At 44.1% G+C, this 6,000-nt stretch overlaps 1 protein-coding gene across 3 annotated transcripts in view; it reads left to right on the forward strand.

The window, feature by feature from the left end:
* The window catches only part of RIMS2 (regulating synaptic membrane exocytosis 2), a 6,281,053-nt gene that overhangs the window by 927,026 nt on the left and 5,348,027 nt on the right, over positions 1 to 6,000 (forward strand). The gene's annotated exons all lie outside the window — the stretch shown is intronic.

Genomic DNA, 6,000 nt, shown 5'->3' on the forward strand with positions numbered 1-6,000 from the left:
GTTCATCCCAATCTGGACACGCTCAAATTGACAGCTTGGCTGCTTCAGTCCCCCTAATTGCCAGGTTTCCATCCCTTTCTTCTCCGGTCCAGCATATTTTATTTTCATCTCATAAAACATCTACTTGAAAACTTTACAAAAGCAAATGGAAGAGATTTGATGTTCTTCGTGTTTCACTGTTGCAGTGATTACATTTGGGTTATCTGCTTGTAGGTAGCTCTCAGTCGGCCTGATTAACAAAGTCTTGGGTCCTGCGTCGGTTGCTGTTGCTTCTTCCATGACATCAGGTCGTCAGGGGTACAAAACACGCAGCTGACGCCATTACATCAGTCTTTCTTGCCGTATGGTGCCTGAAGCAGAAGCAGTTCGCAAGTGCTGGTCGGCCGACTCCTGAAATTTTCGTTTTCGAGTTTCAGAACCAAAGTCTTAAACTAAAGCTAAGTACCCCGTTGGGGAAAGTTTTTCTTGCTCCTTACCGATGTCAGTAAAAGTTAATAATTGCATTACGTGTGGAAAGGAAATACCTCATAAAGATTTTAATTCATACTGTATTTCTTGCCTAGGCCCTGACCACTACATACCTTGCTGTCGGTTTTATGCTTTATTTAATCAGCGCACTATCCGTCGTCTGTATATTTTCACCTCTAAATATTTTGGTTCTCGGTTTAATTATCCAGAAATGTCGGTTAGCCATCCGACTACTGGGATTCCAAAAAAACCGCAAAGATAAAGACAGAGACAGGTCGCCGAGATCCAAAACTGCCACCGACGCTTCTCCTAAGCCAGTCGCCAGTTCGCCAGTACTCAGTGAGGCGCTTTCGCAGCCCCTGATACCTGCTACTTCTGATTCGCAGGCCTCTACTGAGACCCATGCGGAGTCCGGTATGCCGCGAGATGCTTCAGCTATGGAACCCACAGATGTCTCTACCTTGGATGGGTCCAGAGCTGCTGTGAAGGCATCGGTTTCAGAGGGTGTGTTCAGGCCTACGGGATTGCATATTAAACCGACGCCTCCTTCTTTACTTAGGCCTAAATCTCGATCCATGCCTAAACCGACTCCTCCTTCTTTACTTAGGCCTAAATCTCGATCCAGGCCACATGCTCAGGCCTCTATGCCTAAAAAACAAATGATAAGAATGGCTGAAGATCTAATAACTCTAATCAGGGGTAGCCAACCCTCCCTTCTAAGAGGCCTAGGACTGAAGTTGATTATGAATCTTCTGATCAGAATTCTGTTGTTTCTGATTCTTCTGATGATCTGGATTTGCCTTTATCTACTTATGAAGATTCTGATGCAGAGGACTCCATTCCTTCTGCTACCCCTCCTGAGGATTTTTCTTTTGGGGAAACCTTACATACTCTAAGGGAGCATTTCCACTGGGAAAGCAAAGATTTTTCTGATTCAAAAAAGAGGCTTAGGGATTTCCTTCTCCTACCTCAGCATAGGCCTTTAGCTATTCCTCCTGTACTGGACATTGTTGATGATGCTTTTTCGGAATCTAGCTCGGCCCCTGATTCCCTGCCTCCTGCTCCCAGAAAACCTGACAGATACTACAGGGTCCCTGAGTCCCACAAGTTCCTCTTTAAAAATCCTATTGCAGATCCAGAGACTATTTCACAGGGGCCCAAGGGCATTAAGGCATCTACTGCTAAAAATCCTACCCCTTCTGATAGAGACTCCAGGGCGCTGGATCGATGGGGTAAGAAGGTTTACACTTCTGCAACCTTGGCCATTAGGGCTTTAAACTGCCAGTTCCATATGTTAAAGTATCAGCAACATGTTATTGGACTGCTTAAACAGAAAATTATGTTGATTCCTGACTGTGTGGAAAATAAAGAATTACAGGATTTAATGCATTCTGCTGAACAAGTTGGAAAACATACTTTGCAATGTGGTTTTGATTCATTAGAGGCCTCTTGCAGGGCAGCTATTACTGGGTCTGTGCTCAGAAGGCATGCTTGGCTTAAGGAGCAATCTTTGCCTGATCATGTTAAAGCTAAATTGTTGGATGCTGTTTTAAATCAGGACCGTCTGTTTGGCAACAAGGCTGAGGAAGTTCTTAAAAAGATGGAAGATAAAGCTAAATCTATGCAAACTGTTAAAGATTTTTTACAAGTTCAGCCTCCTAGATTTAGTAGGCACTGGCCATCTAAGAATTGGTCCTTTCTAGCCCGTTCCAGGCCTTCTCAAGCCAAATCCAGACACAGTAAAATCCCCAGGTTTCAGTCCCGGGGGACACACAGAACTAAGCAGTGGGGGGCCTCCGCTTCTAAATCTGTGCATAATAAAACTCCTCCATATGGTAAACTGTCTCAATGACTTCCTTTTAAAATTTCCTAGCACTTATCAACTGACTGCCCCTTTGGGGGGAAAGATTGCTCTTCATGCAAAGAATTGGGAACTCATTACCCAGGACAAATGGGTTTTAAATATAGTGTCCCAGGGATACAGATTTCACTTCCACACATTGCCAACACCAAGCGGGTGGCCGGACCTACCTCCAAATCAGTGGGCAGAAGCTCAAAAACAAGTACTTTCTCTCTTAAGCATGGGGGCTATTCAACTGTTACCAGAAGAGGAAAAGGGACAAGGTTTCTACTCGAGACTTTTCCTGGTACCCAGAAAAGACAATTCATGGCATCCTATCCTGGACCTGTCTACTGTAAACACCTTTTTGGAGATTCCAAAATTCAAGATGCTGACTCTTCACCAATTAATTCCTATGCTAGGCAAAGATGCCTGGTTGGCAACACTAGATTTAAAAGAAGCATACCTGCACACGTCAATCAGGGAATCTTGCAGAAGATACCTATGCTTCAAAGCAGGCTACACGCACTATCAGTTCTCTGCACTGCCCTTTGGCTTATCTACTATGCCGAGGGTGTTCACTAAGTGCCTAACTCCAGTTATTGCATTTTGCAGGCAAAGAAATATTCAAATATACCCATACGTGGACGATTGTCTAATTCAGGCAGAAAGCCAGGACATACTTTTCAATCATCTGGCCTTTGTACAAAGGGTTCTAACTTGTCTGGGGTACACCATAAACAAAAGTAAATCACACCTAGTACCCTGTCAACAAATTATATTCCTGGGAGCAAGCTTGAATACAACTTCCCAGAGGACTTACCTCACGCCAGAGAAACAAATTAGTATGACAACTTACTTCAAACAAGTGGCCACAAAAATACTGCTATCTACAAGACAAATACTGCAAGCCTTGGGTTTCATGGCCTCCTGCATTCTTCTAATTCCATATGCAAGACTGCATATGAGGAAACTACCGTGGTATATAAAAAGCCTATGGTGTCAACATTCTCAAGACCTAGAAACAATGATTCCTATCATACCTTGCCTACGCCTAGAGTTCCTTCGGGGGGCAGAGGCCTGCCACCGAAACAAGGGACTTTTCACACCACCCCCTGCTGCCCAAACACTAACAACAGACACATCAGACTATGCATGGGGGCTCACCTGGCAGGGAAGTGCATTCAGGGCAAATGGAACACAAGTCAAATGCACCTGCATATCAATCAAAAAGAAATGTTAGCTGTACAGAATGCTCTGACAGCCTTTAAGGACTACATTCTTCCAGGACAACTAATGGTAAAGATAGACAACACCACTGTTATGTGGTACATAAACAAGCAGGGGGGTACTCATTCTTACCCCCTCTGCAGACTAGCCAAGGCATTGTGGAACATAGCCTTGAGCTACCAAGTGCACCTACAAGCTCAATTCCTGCCAGGAAAATTAAATACACTGGCAGATGGACTAAGCAGAAACCTCATGGACCCACACGAATAGAAACTGGAATCAAGGATTTTCAACATATTGACAAGCAATTGGGGGAGCCCAGATATAGACCTGTTTGCCTCTCCCCAGAACTACCAATTGGACAAATTTTGCACAAGGACTCCCCACAAACAAGCATATAAAGTTGATGCTCTGTCCTTCAGCTGGAAAAACTTATCAGTCTATGCCTTGTCCCCTCTGCCTCTGCTCTCCAAAGTATTACTAAAAATCAAACAGGACAAACCAAGGATGATTCTGATTGCTCCAGACTGGCCGCGCCAACACTGGTACCCCCCTCCTGCACAGTGTGTCACGGTTATCTCCATGGTACCTGCCTCAGACACCTTCCCTTCTGTCTCAGCAGGAGAACCAGATTCTGCACCCTCAGCTTCTAACACTGAACCTTGCAGCCTGGCTAATTACTTAATCTCTCCTTTACCATCCCTCAGCAAACCTGTGATGGATATCATTTTAGAGGCAAGGAGGCCTAGTACAAGAAAATCTTGTGCTGAAAAATGGAAAAGATTCTGTGCCTGGAACCAGTTTTAAGGGATGAGCCCAGCAGCGCCCAATTTACCTCAAATTTTACAATACTTAACTGAGATGCTTCACAAGGGCCTGTCTTTTTCCTCCATTAAAATCCACGCCTCAGCCTTTTCGGCTCATTATAACACAGAACCTCCCCTCTTCTCTCATCCAGTTCTCAAGCAGTTCCTCAGAAGGGCCAAAAAGTTGAGACCACCCAGGAGAGCTCCAACTCCAGCCTGGGACCTTAACTTTGTCTTGATGAAACTCACTCTACCCCCTTTCGAGCCAGCTGCTACTGCAGACTTAAAATTTATTTTTTGGAAAACAGCTTTCCTTTTAGCAATCACTTCAGCTAGAAGGGTATCTGAATTTCAGGCCCTTTTGGCAGTGGAGCCTTTCATCATCTTTCATGCTGACAGGGTGTCCCTAAGAACCAATCCATCCTTCATGTCCAAGGTGGTATCCAGTGTGGCTCTTAATCAGTCCATTCATTTGCCAACCTTCTTTCCCAATCCACAGAGTAAAGGGGAACGGATACTGCATTCCTTAGATGTGCACAGACAACTTAGATTCTACTTGGACAGGACTAAACCTCAAAGGAAATCTGAACAACTGCTGGTGGCATTTGCTGCAGGGGCATAGAGGAAGGCTATTTCAAAGCAAACCATTTCTAAATGGATAAGCCATTGCATTCATTTCTGCTATAAGCACCATGGAAAACCTATCCCCCAGGGAATCAGACCTCTCCCCACCAGGGCTGCATCTACCTCTACAGCCTTTCTCAGAGGCTTCCCTACCAGGGACATCCTAGAAGCTGCTACCTGGAGTTCTGTACATGCTTTCACCAAGCATTATCATTTGCCAATTTTCTCTAAATCCGGAGCTGGCTTTGCCACTGCAGTCTTACCCTAATGCTATCTAAATTTCTCCTCCCAGCCATAGCTTTGGGAATCTACCCAAATGTAATGATTGCAACAGTGAAACACGAAGAACATAGTACAGTTGTGTACACTTACCATAAATGTAGATGTTCGAGTGTATTCACTGTTGCAGTCCTGGTTACCCTCCCTCCAGCTCCCTAACTTCTTTTGACTATACCTCTACTTTCCTTTAGTATGCTTAAAAGCCTTTTTGATGTATTTGCTTTTTTGTTGGAGGTATATATTTGTACTTTTATATTGACAGAAACCACTCCTCGACTCCACAAAAACAACCAAAAATTAAAAATTAAAAAGTTCCGCTGACCAGCACTATAAAGGTTGTCCTCCGCCAATTTCTCAATAATAGTCAAGAAATATCACCCGTCAAATGAAAATATAAAGATTTGTTACTTTTATATTTAATTGCTTCCCATTAGGGGGGCACCTGACATCTGGGGCAAGAAGGACTGATGTAATGGCGTCGGCTGCGTGTTTTGTACCCCTGACGACCTAAAGTCATAAAAGAAGCGACAGCAACCGACGCAGGACCCAAGACTTTGTTAATCAGGCCGACTGAGGGCTACCTGCAAGCAGATAACGCAAATGTAATGACTGCAACAGTGAAAATACTCGAACATCTACATTTATGGTAAGTGTACACAACTGTACTTTCTGTTGCCCAGCTGTAACAAAAGAGATCTTTTACAGCACCATTTCACACTATTTTACAGTTTCTATCAGACCTTTTTAGTGGTG

The sequence above is a fragment of the Protopterus annectens genome, chromosome 3.part0, assembly GCF_019279795.1.
Source record: "Protopterus annectens isolate FY-2018-M chromosome 3.part0, PAN1.0, whole genome shotgun sequence".
NCBI classification, from domain to species: Eukaryota; Metazoa; Chordata; order Ceratodontiformes; family Protopteridae; genus Protopterus; species Protopterus annectens.